Genomic DNA, 17,684 nt, shown 5'->3' on the forward strand with positions numbered 1-17,684 from the left:
TTCTGGGCCCTATGTTCATTTCCACATTGTACCGAGAGACACCGCAGTCTAAGTTCATAATGTTTTATGCGATTATGGCTCTTGCGCTTCCTTTCATGAACATTCGCTCCCTACCGTCACATCGCATACTGTTTGAGCAATTACTACTTGAGGAGAATATAGACATCTTTCTTCTGAATGAAACAGCGCTCAAACCAACTACATATATTCGTTTTCCTCGATATAACTTTCTTCGCTGTGATTACCCAGACCACAATGCAAGAGCTCAAGGCGGAGCTGCAATCGGAATACGTAATAAAATCACTTATAGAAACCACTCTATTGCACTGCATTATCAGTTACCAGAGCACCTAGTGACAACAGTTCACCTTCCAAATCTTGCATTAACAGTGGCTACAATCTACGTTCGTCCCGGCAACGTCATTCCTTTTGCATTTTTCACTTACTTGTTTCATCAATTTAGACATCTCATAATATTAGCCGACATTAATATTCATAGTCGCTCTGTACGAGATCAAGAACAGTTTCACGATCATATATCATTTAATTTGCATGGACATGTTTATCAACTACCTAAACATACGCGACCAAGCAGTCAGACGACACCTGACGTTGTTATTAGTACTGTTTCAATTGTCGATAAATGCATCATACAGATTCTGGATTGTATTGGCAGCGACCACCTTCCAATAAGTGATTGTTAACCATAAAAGACAACAATCAGAACCAGTTTTAAGAACTATCAAGCTGTACGACAAAGCGAACTGGGATCAATATCGCTCTGATATAGATGTCGCTCTTGCTCCTTTAGAACCACCTACTACTGAATCAGAGCTTGAAGGTACCGTACAAAACATTGTAGAGGCTATAAGAAATAGCGCTGACCAACATATACCTCAGTATCGAGGTAAAACATATCAGCCAATGTTACCTCCTCAATATTTGGCTCTCGTACGCAAATCTCGCTATTACTTTCGAGAATACGAAAAAACACGAAACCCGGAATACCTAACGCAAGCTCGTAGGTGGCAAAGGGCGGTGCATAATTATATTGTTGCTCACAAGCGAATTAGCTGGAGCAAAACCTGTAATCAACTGAACACAGTCACATCCAACGAAATATTGGAAAAAATTTCACCTTCTAACTGGGCAAAAAGTAAGTTCATCTTATCCCCTTATACAGAATGATCAACCTTTACATACGGACAATGAGAAAGCAGATGCTTTCGCCGGCCATCTCCAATCTGTCTTTACACCTCCTACCTGTATTCACCGCAGCAGTCCCAAAGTTTCCGAAGGAACAATAAACCAGCTATTACAGCCTTCCATCCATCACAAGTTAGATAGCAATAATCCTTTAACTCAGGAAATCACTTCTGGAGATATTCTATCCGTCATTAAACGGAAACGTAGCACTGCCCCCGGCTTTGACCAAATATCGTACAGACTTCTGAAAGAATGTTCGGCCAACTTTTTCATTTTTCTGGCTACAATATATACATTTATACTTCGAACAGGTTACTATCCTTCCGATTGGAAGGTATCCAAAGTCTGTATGTTTTTGAAACCAAACAAACCAGCACATTCTGTGCAATCATATCGTCCCATCCAACTAACGTCCACACTTGGGAAAGTCTTTGAAAAAATACTGGTCTTACGTTTACACCCCTATATCATTGATCATCAACTTTTACCACTTCATCAGGCTGGATTTAGACCCTATTACAGTATAAATGATCAGTTACTTCGCCTAACTACCATCATAACCAACCACTACAATAAATCTCTTCCGTCTTGTCTCATACTGATGGACCTTGAAAAGGCATTCGATCGGATTTGGCACTACTGATTATTTTATAAATTGCTTAAATTGAGTCTTCCTCTCTCATACCTCAGAGTTATTTATTCGTTCATACTTAACCGTATTGCCTATGTCAGCGTCAATAATTCTCTATCCCATCCAGTATTTCCACACACGGGGGTACCGCAAGGTTCTAGCTTATCGCCTCTTTTGTACATCTTGTATGCTTCAGATTTGCCATCTCCAGCGCCGAATACTTACCTGTTCCAATATGCTGACGATACAGCCTTTCTAACACTAGGCAAAACAATACAACATATTAACGTACACTTGCAGACTACGATTACAGCTTTTCTGCAATGGTGTCGTAAATGGCGACTATCAGTAAACGAAGACAAAACTCAGACACTAGTTATTCTACCAACAAAGTGTCGTAGTAAAGTTAGGCGTAATCCTAATTTGTTACAGATACGAGTAGGCGATCACCTTCTTCACCCCTCTAAAACTGTTACATACTTAGGTATCATCTTTGATGATAAGTTGCGATGGACACCTCAGTTACAAAAAATTGTTACGAAGGCTAAAAACAGATTACAACTTCTTCGTCGCCTTGTTGGTCAGAACTGGGGACTGAACTCTAAATTATTACTTAACACTTACAAAGCATTCATGAGGAGTGTCCTTACTTTTGGTCACGTAGCTTGGTGTTCAGCCCCACAAAAATTCTACAACAGACTTGAGATTCTAGAGCGACACGCCATTCGTTTAGCATATCGGATCAAACTTCCTTATCACAATACTGACCTATATGATAAAATTGACTTTCCTCCGCTCGTCCACCACATTGCCAACTTGCGTGAGAAATTTATAGCCAAGAATCTCCAGAATCGTAAAGATATATTTCTTGATACAATATTTACAGACTTACAGCAAGAATCCGCATATAAATACTGTTATACACCACTCAGCGTCCTGGTTACAATATATCTCCGCAATATTCCAGCAGATCATCATCACACAGCATTCTTTCGTCACCAACTTATCCAGCAGCACATTCCTCATCTTTTCCCATCATAGCACTGTTTCTCCACACCACTAATAAGGGCTATCCATATGTCTTTCATCAGTCCTGAGCCGCCCCAGGACAGAAGATTAATATGCATTTGTCTGTTCTAACATCCATCTACTGTGTTGTGACGTCCAGAGCACCTCACTCATCAACATTCATTTGTCATAAATTTGTACTATAATCTCTTTCAACAGTACCTTCTATACATTTCACAAAATTTTATTCTGCTTTACTTCTATTATCACTTTTTTTTTGCACTTATGTTATTTTTCTGCACTCGCACCTTTGTTTGCTAGTTTCATGCTTTGTTTAATATTGTTTTGTTTAATAACATTTTGTTTTCATATTTCGTTTCGTTTATGATATTGATATATAAAATTAATCTTTTTTGATATAATCTTTGTATTTTGTTTTTGTTAATGAATAAAATAGATATTTCTTTCACAGCTCCTTGACCGACCATAATATGAATAAAGAATAATTGATGATCTCAAACCCCAGGCCAAGAGAGAGGGCGAAACCCTCTAGTGGCAGATTATATACAACTAATGTTTATTCAAATTTCCCAAAAATAAAGTTTGTTCCACCCATAATAAGATGCCCTCATACTTCGTATATAGAAATAAAGTGTTAGCTCCAACCACTACCCTCTAAAAAAAAAAAAAAAATCGCTCTTAAAGGTCACTGTATCATTTTAATAGATAGATAAATTGCCACACGGATGCCGGAGGAGAGAATTTATTTTCAGAGTTAGTTTCGTGGCTTTTTTGAAAAGTACATGCTTCTACATTCGAATGTAAAAATGAAGCGTTAAGGTTTTAGGATTTAAGTACTCGCACCCCCGGTTGAATAGCACTGCCCTAAGGAACATTACTGACATGCCTAGTACATGTGTCAAGTACATACACGGTACGTGATATGCACATAATAGATACATTCCTCGGTATGTGTCATGCACGTGCTTTTGGGCGGAAGTAACCTTATTCCTTACATGTGTATTTCACATGATTGCTCTTTTCACGTACCTATCATGTACATTCCAATGTACCTCGAGGGACATTCTTTACACATGACCAGTATGTACTTGTGTTGGGTGGGAACACGGGAATTTCTTCATCACTCTTAAGACCCCTTAAAAACTAAAAATATTCTCTTTTAGCAATTTTCCTGTGGATTAGTCCCGGAAGGCTCAATCATTCCAAATTTCATCATTCTAATCCTCACAGACCATTCTAAAGTTGGAAATTTTTGTTTTTTTGTGATTTACGTGGGTAACACTAACGAAAACGTACAAGCACACTGAATTCCAAATTTTTATTAAAATTCCAAGTACCTAAAACATGAGATTATAGGTCAAAAAAGGTCTATTTAAATAATATGGAAAATTTCTTTATTCCCCCTTTAGACCCCCTAAAAATTAAGAATATTTACTTTTGATAATTTTTCTGTTCGTTAGACCCATAAAGCTATAATCATACCAAATTTAATCATTGTAGCCCTGCAGGAAGTGCCAATAATTTTGGGGTGTAGATGTCCCATATAAATAGGATGGGAAAGATTTTTCAATTGCACATAAAACCATTCTTAAGTTGGAATATGTTATTATTGGCGATTTACGTAGGTAATGATAACGAAGACGTACAAGCATACCGAATTTCAAGTTTTTATTCCAATTTACAGTACCTAAAACATGAGATTATGTGTAAAAAAAAAAAAAAAAAAGTCCATTTAAATAACATGGGGAATTTCTTCATTTCCCCTTTAGACTCCTAAAAATTAAAAATATTCACTTTTGGCAATTTTCCTGTGGGTTAGTGCCAGAAAGCTACAATTATGCCAAATTTCAACTTTCCACATCAACCGGAAGTACTCTCTTTTTTTTATGTCAGTTGATGTAGTTTCATATATAGTTAGGATAATATTATTCACTCTATTTAACTCTATTATTTGGCTAATGTAGACCATAGATCATCTGGCGTGCTATAAATCATATTGCTTGTAGATATTGGATTCAATAAGTTCCCACTTCTGTTCAGTTAACTGAACTGTACCAACCAGCGGCGCAAATCTGTCTTCAACATCGGGGGGGGGGGGGGGGAGTGGTATGACCGTTCCCATATTTTTTAAAGCGATGTTCAAAATATTTATGAAGTTGATAAACAATGCTGTAGGAGATCAGGGAAACATAGTTGTCTTCAACATTGTGAGACGGGCAGCTTTGAGTCTTATTCTAGGGGAACATCAATTTCATCTCACTTTCCTTTATGGCAATCGGGCACAAAATAATCACATTTCACCCCCAAAAATGCATTTCAAATCGGATTATTGGCGGGTCCAAGATTGGAGGGGACAGGTCCCCCTCATTCCCCCGGGATTTGCACCACTGATACCAACATACGTACAATTACCTATTCTCTTATTAGTAGGGGAAGTATATTCTCCTTCCTTCCAGCGTGCGCCTTTAACTTTACCTTTGCGGAGGCAAGGTGTGCGTGTAACGTGCTCATATCCTGTCAATAATTATAATAATAATAAGAAAAAGGATATACATTACAACTAGTAGGCTTAATATTGGACTAAGGAAGACGTTGGTCAAGTGTTATATGGAGAGTATTGGATCATATGGGTTAGAGACTTGAACATTACGGAAGTTAAAGAAGATATATTTATAGAGCTTCAAAACATGGTGTTGTAGGAAGATGAAGATAAAATGGACATAGAGAGTTACAAACGAAGGTGATTTAAAACTAGTAGGAGAGAAGAGGACTATTTTAGCAAGCATTCTTCGTAGGAAGGATAATTCAATTGGACACATCTTGCGAAAAAGTTGTCTTCTTCACACGGGATACAAGGAAAGGTGGAAGGAAAGAGCGGAGTAGAAAGAAGAACACAATTGATGGATGATTTGAAAAACAGAAGAAAATATTTGATGTTGAAAATCAAATAACGTGGAAGAAACACCTCCAGGCCCAAATTAAGAAAAAACTAAAGAATCATTAGCCCCAGGACCTGCCAACGGCTAGAACACTAAATAATAATAATAATAAATGTACGGACGTGTTGTCATTGGCTCACTAGTGCCGGTGTGTGTGTGTTTCGCTCATGATCGAAAAGTGAAACTCACGGAGGTTTGAGTCTCTAAAGAGCATGAGCGTTTTTACTTGCCTTCGATGTTTTTGTGTTTGTCTCTCTTTTGATGTGTCTGAAAAGTAAAAGAAATTAACAGATGGAAGAAGTTTAAACAAATGGTAGACGCTCATCTCTGGTACGAAAGATCGCTGGTTCGATTGGAGGCCATGTGAGTTTGTGGTGGGCAGTATCGTATTCAGGTTCCCCATTTTCTCAATCTACTATCTCATATTTATTTCCCTCACATCCTTTAGTCCACGACTTAAAACCGTAAATTTCATTTCATTGTATTCACGACTTGACTGTAATTGATGTATGATAAATAGAATGCAAACCAAAAATGCCTTCATCAGAAATATTCTATTGTGTGTGTGTTTTTTTTTTTTTTTAATCTGAAAATGATTTCTTTTGACTTAAGCATGTCCGTCCCGGAGTCTTACACAGGGGCCATAAAAACTAACGACATTATTATTATTGCTTTACAAATTTAAAATCAGACTGGCAACATTGAAAACTGTTTACAAGAGATGATACATCTATGATCATCCCTTATTAACAGTTTTCAATGTTGCTACTCGGATTTTAAAGTTGTAAATCAATAATAATGTCGTCATATTTTTTACCCTGTGGGGACTCCGAGACCGACATGGTTAAACTAAATTACATGTAATTTTCTATGTTTTTCATACAGTATTAAGCACGTAGTTCTGTATTATCAACATTGACAGAATGAACAGTAGATCTATATTTATTTCATAGCAAAAGACTTGGCTTCATGGGTGGGACATATATTCGTAAAGCACGCGAAAATTCCCAAGAGACGTGGTTGCATGATTCGTTCTTTCTTCTGTGACGCTACTCAATATCTGTTGACTTCGTTCACAAGACAAGGAGTATCGTTTTGTTCACCGTATTTCACTAATGATTTGTTAGATTTCTAGGTTTAACTTCATGAGTGAAGTTCACATTGTATTGCTGACAATCTGTTAATCAAATAGACACAGACTCGCGTCTCTTTCATTCGTAATCAATTATACCATCCCAGTAAATTGGACTATAAAGTGTTTTCAGTTTCTGTGAATGAAAACACTACAAGGATAGTGAAAACACTACAAGGGAAAGTTCGATACCCAAGGTAAGTTAGTTTTTTATTATATATATTACTCTTATCATAATTAAATATTTTATTTTCTGTTATCTTTTTCCTTTAAACCTTGCCTGCTATTTTGTATGGCACTGATAAAATGGATCATCCAGGACTGGATATTGCCTTTCAAGTCGGTTTGTTCTGGACAGATCCGAAAGTGGCTGAAATCATTGCTCTACAGCAGTGATGGCCAAATGGTGGCTCGTGAGCAGTGTGCGAATTAGATAATCTATATTGGGGAGGGGGATAAAATTAGGCCAACGGAACGTAAAGTCTGAAGGTGTAATAATTTAAAATTTAGCAATAATGTCTTAATCCCCCCCCCCCAATACACATAAATATGACGGTTAAGTTTTATATACGGATCCACAGATTGTAAAATGAACGGAAAATTTTGAGAAAGTCTTTAATTTGCGCATTTTATGTCGAAAACGGAACTCAACAAACCCATGCGGAGCTTCTAACCCGTTCCGACTACTACTACTACCACTGCTATTTATACTATGGATCTGTATAGTAAAACTGCACGAATATGACATTTGTAAAAAATAAGAAATTTATTTATTCAATAAATCTATCGACAATAACTATGTACGCATATATTGTCTGACACACTCACCACACCTAACCTTTCTGAACATTTTAAAATGTACTCACTCTCGTACCCGTAGCTCTCTAGGGTTTAAGTTACTTACTTAATAATTCGGCCCGAGCGATAGCCATGATCAGAAGCAAATGTTAATGTTCCCACTCATATTGAAATCTTCCACTTCGCGTTATTACACACAGCTTGCAAACCTACTTCAGTATTGTTAAAACCACTAAAATTATCAGTGAACAGGGCTTACTATTTTTTTTTTAAATCTAGGTATTACCCTTTCATACGAGAAATGGATTGTTGCTGGCCCCCATTTCTAGTATCAAGGTCAAATCGAAAGCCAAATATTTAAAACTCTCAATTCAAATTTCGAGCTTGTACTTCTACTCCCCGCTAAATCTACGCTCTTCATTTTTTTCTTTTTCAAATATCGTTGAGTTGATTTTGGGTTTACCGTCCCGTTCAGCACCGAGGCTATATGAAACGTGGGCCTACTGATTAACGTGGAATACGAACCACATGAGCTCCCAACGGGAATCGAACTCGGGTCTCTCACCTTTTCAAATATCGATTCCGTGACGGAGCGCAGGAAGTCAACACTTACAATTACTTTACTGTTAGGTTACAGATGAGTTGATTCACTATGTGCTACGTTATTCAAATAAAGTATAAACATTAGATTGAAGTTTTCCAGACATTATTGGCGTGAACAGCAAACTGTTCAGCGAAAAGAAAGACGGAAAAATGAAGCGTTAACTTTAAAAAGCCCGCTCCAGTTGAAGTGCTTAGACATGGACAATGACACGCGAACCAGTCGTATTAACAAATGCTGAAACAAATCTTCAATTGTGCTCTTACTCCCCTTCACTAGCATGTCTGCTCACTAGGGGCGAATCTCCAGCGTGTACGTTAACATATTAGCGACGAGAGGATATATCTCAGATTTTGAGTGCAATTTCAAAAGTTCATTTCCGTAAACTGTAAAGGACAATGATTATTATACTAATTACCACAAATTAAATGCAACTTTTGAGTTGCATACACGCAAACTACTAGGGAATGGGGACCATGCGCTAACAAAGAATACACTGGAAAATGAAATATAGCAAAAATTAAAACAAGATGATAATCGATACAAATGTATAGGATGAATATGACACGTCCGACCTTCGCCAAATATAGTGGAAGAAACTATTTGTTTACTTCTCCTTGGCCAACCGCTAAGAACATTTATAAATCCATATGTGATTTTGTTATGCGCAATTAGTACATTCAAATTCACGAACGACGACGAACTGAAGAGTACAAGGATACGGTTGCAAGTAACAACTGTAGTCATAATAAAATAGTTCTTAAGTGAACAACAGTGGAAATATTGCGGAAATTAGTAATGACCAAAACTAAATAGTTTACACAGCTGATTTCGAAATACAGCTAGAATATTAAACTTAGAACAAATTACGAAAAATCAGTGAAATTTAGCGTTATACTAAGCATAGTTTGGGGTGGGGGAGAAAGCAAGCATCCCCGGTGGGGATATTTCAGCTGACTTCTTTGGGGAGAACAAAATGTGATTGAGGAGAAAATCCCCCTCATCCCCCCGGTAATTCGCACCCTGCTCGTGCTTCATTCAGCCCGCGAATAAGAATAAAACAATGTGTAATATTTTTTAGCTCTATGTACAAGAAGAGACCCTTGTGAACATGGCCCCCCCACCTCACGGTACAAACGATTTCCGCATATCAATAAAAAGTACTTCGTTTGTACCGGTTTGTACCGAAATATTTTTGTTTGTACTGTACTGCAGTATGAGAAATTAAGAAAACAAAGTGGGGGGGCCAAGATCACACACACACACCCAATGTCCTAGGATCGATTTAATTGGCTCATTTGAAAGATTTTCGTTTGTACCGGATTGTACCGTAGTTTGTTTCGTTTGTACCGTTCCAGATTATGAAAAATTAACGAAACAAAATGGGGGCCCAGATAAAACAGGCCCTCAAATCACGACTTAATACACCGGGTACACATGAATTTTGTATGTCATATGAAAGTAGTTGGTTAGTACCGGATTGTACCACAATGAGTTTTAGTTTAACCATAATAGATTATGAAAAATTAGGAAAACAAAATTGGGGGGACTGTGTGAACCTGGCCCCCCCCCACCACGTGGTACAAACGATTTAGTTGGCTCATTTGAAAGATTTTCGTTTGTACCGGATTCTATCGTAGTTTGTTTTGTTTGTACCGTTCCCGATTATGAAAAATTAACGAAACAAAATGGGGGCCCATATCAAACAGGCCCTCAAATCACGACTAAACCCTTAAGAGATCCGGGGTTTTGGGACTGTATTTTAGACTTTCAGTCAAGCAGCTAGTGCATCGTCACTATTTATCCTAGGATCATGGTTCATACCTCATTCTCTTCAGAATGGAGCTGGCTTTCAAATGGTACACTTGCATGCTTATACCATATACCAGGAGCGGAAAAAATTATGTCAAAGGGAAAATTTCGGAGGGAAATTTTTTTCTCGCACTTTGGGCCCCCCCTGGAGCGATCTGTGTGAACGAAGCCATCTAAAAAAAAATCTGATAAATAGTACTTGGAATACTGAATGTGTGTGCCAAATTTCAAGTTTCTATCTTGAATACCAAGGGCGGGAGAAATTTTATCAGGAATTCCCACCATGCCCCAAATTACCGTAAAACACCATGATCTCAGGTAAAAAATTTCCTGAGACATCCCTAATTACCCTAGGGTCATGTTTCGCCCATCATTCTCTTCAGAATAGAACTGCCTTTCAGGCGGTATGACTCACGTGTCTCCATCATGTATCTAAGGCCGGAAAATTAGGAAAAACGGGATTTTTTGGGTCTAAATATCCTTTTTTTCAAATTTTAGCCCCCCTGGACCCTCCTGTTTTAACGCAGAGATCTGAAAAAAATCTGATAAATACTACTCGGTGGGCTGAATGTTTGTGCACAATTTCAATATTCTAGGTGCAAAAATAAGCCAGCACAAAAATAGTACCGAAAATGTCCAAAATTCCCCTATACAGAAGTATATTTTGATAAAAATTCCCTGACACTTCCCTAATTACCCTAGGGCCATGAGTCGCACATCATTCTCTTCAGAATAGAACTGCCTTTCAGGCGGTACCATTCACTTGTCTCCATCATGTATCTAAGGCGGGAAAATGAGGAAAAACGGGATTTTTCGGTAAAAATATCCCTTTTTCAACTTTTTGGCCCTCTGGATCCCCCCCTGTTTTAACGCAAAAATCTGAAAAAAAATCTGGTGAATACTACTCGGTAGACTGCATGTTTGTGCAAAATTTCAATCTTCTACGTGCAAAAATAAGCTAGCCAAAAATACTTTACATAAACCCCCCCCCCAAAAAAAGTATTACACGAAAATATAAATTTTAGACTTATGACGTCACCACCTCCTATGTCTCGACACTGGAAGGTGTGAAACCATCCGTAATGTCTTCTGCAATGCCTCTGGACTTGAGAAAAAAAAACCGGACGAAAAAGTTCGAGTTATAACGCAATCCCTAATAGCATGTTGGTTTGCAGCAAGTCTTTCACTATATTTGATATTAACTTGCTAGACTTTCCATGTACTGTACACCTGCTGCAGGCGTTTTGAAAGAGTTACCTGCAAATGTCGTAATTAGATTTTCAGTTGCTAGATTTTACTTGCCTTGGAGGCTTGCTGCAACTTTGTAGCAAGTGTGTCAGTTCTAGTTTCTACCAACAGGTGGCACAAAAGTCTAATCTTAGAAATCTCACCGCCAGGCCGCCATTTGTAGTAGGTGCAAAGTGTATGAAGCATTGAAACATGTGGATAATTACGATAATTACGTAAGTATCCAGTATGTAGAGAAAATTTACATTTTTAACGTGTATTGTTTGACAAAGTTGTTGACTGTGTGATTGTTCGTATACAGTAAATGTTCAGTTTGTAAAAGGCATGCAATGCAATGCAAGTATATACCTGCAGAAGACTTATTACACTCACTTGCTGAAGACCTGCTGCAGACTTGCATTGCAAGTATACACTTGCAGAAGACTTACTACAAACTTGCTGTGGACTTGCAGTGCAAGTGGTATCCTTGCACAGACTTGCGTCAAACCTGCACTAACTTGCTGCCAACTTGCTGTGGACTTGTAGAGCAAGTGGAAACTTGCAGTATGCTTGCTGTGCAAGTAAACCCCTTGCATAACCTTGCTTTGCAAACTTACCATACACTTGCATTTCAGGCGTGCTGCAAGTTCGAAGAGCGTCAACTAGGAAGTTTGCATTAAACTTCCATCAAACTTGCAGACTTACATTACAAGTCTGCTGCAAGTTTGCCAGACTTGAATTGCAAATCTTCTGCAAGTTTGTTGCAAGTCATTTTTGCTATCTGGGATGTACCATGAAACACCCCGTATGGTACAAATTGTACCATGGGGTCCCCAAAGGGTTAATACACCGGGTACACATGAATTTTGTATGGCATATGAAAGTACTTGGTTAGTACCGGATAGTACCACAATGAGTTTTAGTTTAACCATAATAGATTATGAAAAATTAAGAAAACAAAATTGGGGGGACTGTGTGAACCTGTCCCCCACCACGTGGTACAAACGATTTAGTTGGCTCGTTTGAAAGATTTTCGTTTGTACCGGATTGTACCGAAGTTTGTTTCGTTTGTACCGTTCTGGATTATGAAAAATTAACGAAACAAAATGGGGGCCGAGATTAAGCAGGCCCTCAAATCACGTCTTAATACACTGGGTAGACATGCATTTTTTATGTCATATGAAAGTACTTGATTAGTACCGGATAGTACCAAAATTAGTTTTAGTTTAACCATAATAGATTATGAAAAATTAAGAAGACAAAATTGGGGGGCTGTGTGAACCTGCCCCCGACCACGTTGTATAAATGATTTAGTTGGCTCATTTAAAAGATTTTCGTTTGTACCGAATTGTACCGTAGTTTTTTTTTTGTACTGTTCTGGATTATGAAAAATTAATGGACCAAACTGGGGGCCCAATTCAAGCAAACATTCTAATCAAGATTTAAAACACAAGATACATATGACTTTCGAGAAATTTGAATTTGTCATGGCAGGTCAACCTGGGCCGCGCATCTTAAGTTTCCTTTCCAATTCGAATCAAAACGTCAGCAAAGATTTGTACCCAATATGTATCAATTTATAACATCAAAGATAGAATCTGTACCTTCATCAATTTCGAGAAATTTGAATTTTTGGTAACAGGTCAAACTGATCCACAAAACATATTTTTCTGAATTCGAATGGAAACGGTAAAAAAATTTGTATCCAATATATGGCAATTTGTAACAGCAAAATAAGAATGTGTACTATTACCAGGGTGTATACGTTTGAATTTTAATTGGCGGGTCAAGCTAGAACGCACTTCCTTTTCTTTCTAATTCGAACCAAAAATTTTGTACCTAATATATACTAATCTGTACTACCACCAATTTCAACAAACATGCATTTTTGTTGGCGGATCAAACTGGCCCACACAACTTATTTTTTCTTCTAATTTGAATCGAAACGGCACGAAAAATCTGTACCCCATATGTACTAATTTGTATTACGAAAATTACAATTTGATCCCCCATAAATTTCGAGAAATTTTAATTTTTGATGGCGAGTCAAACAGGCCCACACAACAAATTTTTCTATTCAATTCGAATGAAAAAAATACCAAAAATTTGTAAGCATTTTTACTCCCACCAATTTCTACAAAATTAAATTTTTGATGGGTCACGCTGACCCGCACAGTTTGGTTTTTTTTTTTTCAATTCAAATCAAAGCAGAACAAAAAAATTGTACGCAATTTGTACCACAAAATTTAAATTTGTACTCCCACCAATTTCGAGAATTGTGAATTTTTGATGGCGGATCGAAGTTACCCTCATAACCCTTTTTTATTCGAATTGAAAAAAAAATGTGTTGTGTAGGCCATGTTGACGTCATACTGGTCCTTCATTAAATTCAAATTTTGTCGAAAAAAGTAGTATATACAAATTCTACTTTTGGTGGTACAAGTTGACGCATATTGGATACAATTTTTTGGTACCGTTGTGATTCGAATTTGAAAGAAAAATAAGTTGTGCAATCCAGTTTGACCCGTCATCGAAACCCCAAATTTCTCGAAATTGGTGGAAGTACAAATTCTATTTTGGTTGTACAAATTGGTAAGTATGGGGTACCAATTTATGGTGTCATTTTGATTCGAATTGGAAAGAAAAAAGTTGTGCGACTCTGCTCCACCGGTTATCAAAAATCCAATCTTTTCGAAATTGGTGAGGATACAAAGTTGTACATATAGGGTAAAAATGTTTGGTACCGTTTTGATTTGAATTTTAATGAAAAATAAGTTGTGCGGGCCAGTCTAACCCGCAAATCTAAATCCAAATATCTCAAAATTGGTTGTTGTACGTACATATTCAAATTTTGCGACTACAAATTGGTAAATATTGCCTACAAATTTTTGATAACGTTTTGATTACTATTCGAGAGAAAAGTAAGTTATGCGTGACAGCTTGAACCGCAATCAAAAATTCAAACCTCTAAGTATTGGTGCGGGTGCTAATTCGATTTTGGTGGTACAAATTAGTGCCTAAGCCAGCTTTTCCTCAACCAGGTACAAGCGAAAAAAACTACGGTACAATCCGGTACAAACGAGAATCTTTCAAATGAGCCAACTAAATCGTTTATACCACGTGGTGGGGGGCCAGCTTTACACAGTCCCCACTTTTGTTTTCTTAATTTTTCATAATCTATTATGGTTAAACTAAAACTCATTGTGGTACTATCCGGTACTAACCAACTACTTTCATATGACATACAAAATTCATGTGTACCCGTTGTATTAAGTCGTGATTTGAAAGCCTGTTTGATCTGGGCCCCCTTTTGTTTCGTTAATTTTTCATAATCGGGAACGGTACAAACGAAACAAACTACGGTACAATCCGGTACAAACGAAAATCTTTAAAATGAGCCAACTAAATTGTTTGTACCACGTGGTGGGCGGGCCAGGTTCACACATCCCCCCAATTTTGTTTTCCTAATTTTTCATAATCTATTATGGTTAAACTAAATCTCATTGTGGAACAATCCGGTACTAACCAACTACTTTCATATGCCATACAAAATTCATGTGTACCCGGTGTATTAAGCCGTGATTTGGGGACCTGCTGATCTGGGCCCCCATTTTGTTTCGTTAATTTTTCATAATCTGGAACGGTACAAACGAAATAAACTACGGTACAATCCGGTACAAACGAAAATCTTTCAAATGAGCCAACTAAATTGTTTGTACCACGTGGTGGGCGGCCAGGTTCACACATCCCCCCCAATTTTGTTTTCCTAATTTTTCATAATCTATTATGGTTAAACTAAAACTCATTGTGGTACAATCCGGTACTAACCAACTACTTTCATATGACATACAAAATTCATGTGTACCCGGTGTATTAAGCCGTGATTTGGGGGCCTGCTTGATCTGGGCCCCCATTTTGTTTCGTTAATTTTCATAACGGGGAACGGTACAAACGAAACAAACTACGGTACAATTCGGTACAAACGGAAATCTTTAAAATGAGCCAATTAAATCGATCCTAGGACAATGCGGGGGGGCTGCGTGAACTTGGCCCCCCACTTTGTTTTGTTAATTTCTCATACTGCAGTACAGTACAAAGAAAATTATTTGAGGTACAAACCGGTACAAACGAAGTACTTTTTATTAATATGCGGAAATCGTTTGTACCGAGAGGTGGGGGGGCCAGGTTTACAAGGGTCAAGAAGAGTGTTGGTAGCCATCATAAAACAGTATACGTGTAATTATGTAAGTAATTGTGTAAGTATTTTCTTAATATTTCGGTCACCAGACCCAGTCTGCAATATAAGGCCGCTTGTATTGTCCTTATTTTTGGGGGTCAATACAATTTCATGGAGTTACTTGCGAATGTTCCTGGTTCAAACTCTAATTGGTCCGATCATATGAATCAGAAAACAAGATACGTAGTATAGAATAAATATTCAGAAAATGTATAACTTGATTAAATTCAGCCAGATTTAGCTTCAAGGAGGGAAGGAAAGTGGAAAATGACCCCCATATATGGCTTGTATTTTGACAGGGCCCCGTATTATAAATTGACATCAATGGTTTACAGCTTTACAGCAAAATGCTATATTGGCTTAATGATGTCCATTACTTGAGCTCTAATATTTACAAGCTCGATTCTCTATGTAAGATTATCTTTTAATCAAGATACATTTAGTTAGTTGTTCGGAGTTTGCGGCTAATAGTGCAGAACGATTCATTAAGATGCGAGTTTATACGTACTCTTACTAGAAATCTAATCCGAGTCTCCTACACCGTAGACAAGAACACAATTGGATCGTGACTTAACTTATAAAACGTAAATTCTAAGGTGGACCCTAATTTGCTCACAGACATTTGCAGAAGAAAAAAAGAAAATGATAGATTTGGTAGACGAGAAACATAGAAACGGAGAGAATAGTACAGTCATCGCCGGCTACGATCCAAAACCCATTCGTTTCCATTGCCCTCGCCTATGCGGATACCCACCTTCACTGACGTACCCCCTCGCTAACATTCGGGCCCCCCAGCTTCGGTTAGATAGCATTCGTGCTTTTTAGTGGCGACCTAGCGCAGGTTGTTTTGTGTTTTTTGGGCTGTAGTTTTTATGTATGCATCCGGACGCTGTATTTATAGGCAAATAGTAAAAGAACTATAATTTTTCAACAATTGCTTATGATACCCCCTTGAATTTTAACTATGCATTGTTGATATTTTCATGTTGCCCAGCACAAATCATTTAGAAAACAATAAAAAGGAAATTAGTAAAGGAATTCTAATTTTTGAACAATTATTTCGAGTGGTGCGCCAAAAGTAAACCTGCACGCTTTTTTAAAACATGTTACATATTTTGGTATACAAGTTGCACAACATACTTACATAACCTATTTTTATTCTTTTAAAAGATTTAATTACATTTGTTCACACCTGTTGTGTTCGGGCGGACACTACTTACTCCACTGCATACCTTCTCTAAGGTCTTTATTCTTGCAGTTTTTTAAAACAATATAAATCCTGCTTCACATTATCTAAAAATTCATATTTTTCATATGATTCTATTAATATTGGATCGTGATCATATTGTTAATTTAGATGTTTGTTTCTCTTGTCCAGGCAGCATTGTTTTGAAATTACAGCGAGTAATAAAGTTGAATGTCGTCAGGCGCTACTCTTTTCTGATTGGTAGTTGTATGGAAGTCCAGAAGAAAATAGAAACTGCTTCTATTTCTTCCAAGTCAGGATCCAAATAAAGACAGCAGAAAATTCCAACCTGACGTAAGGGCAAGTTACCTCTCACACGATCGTTAAGTAAGGTCGTGAGTTTTAGATCGTGAATCGCAGCCTTACTTCAGTCCCGTCTGAGACCGGCTTTAGCGCCTGACCATTTCTCTCTCGTAACAATAGATTTAGCGTACAGGTGATAGTTGACCTTTCGGCAGTTGTGGCGCCACTAACGTGGACTAAACAGAAGGGCAGGTGTGACGTCACATCCATCTCGGAGACTGGAATAGTGATGTTGTCATTTCCTTCCCGTTACCATGGTGATCACCATGTTTTTTTTCTTCTATACAAACGCGTAAAGTTAATGGAACTAAAGAGCTTATTTCTAAAAGCTCCACATCCCTAAATAATAAGGTAGAAATCGAATAGTTAATGTAAGCACAATTATCATGTAATCCACCATAAGAAGCAATTATATGCAACATAAGCTCAATAACGTGTAGAATGACAAACTGTCGGCACAGAGAAAGCTGTAAAAATATGATTTTTTTAAAAAAGAAAAAAGTATTTTAGAATAATGTTAATT

The 17,684-nt window shown here is 37.5% G+C and overlaps 1 protein-coding gene across 4 annotated transcripts in view; it reads left to right on the forward strand.

Annotated features, from left to right (window-relative positions):
• LOC145683423 (uncharacterized) overlaps positions 1–17,684 on the forward strand; it is a 275,918-nt gene that overhangs the window by 68,931 nt on the left and 189,303 nt on the right. Inside the window, exon 1 of one of the 4 annotated variants that reach the window (XM_081754757.1) lies at positions 6,799–7,134. The exons of the other annotated variants lie outside the window; for them this stretch is intronic. The gene's annotated coding sequence lies outside the window, so the exon portion shown is untranslated. Of the gene's footprint in view, positions 1–6,798; positions 7,135–17,684 lie in introns of those variants that run through there. 4 annotated transcript variants of the gene reach the window in all.

The sequence above is a fragment of the Thermobia domestica genome, chromosome 4, assembly GCF_964235325.1.
Source record: "Thermobia domestica chromosome 4, izTheDome1.hap1.1, whole genome shotgun sequence".
Lineage (NCBI taxonomy): Eukaryota > Metazoa > Arthropoda > Insecta > Zygentoma > Lepismatidae > Thermobia > Thermobia domestica.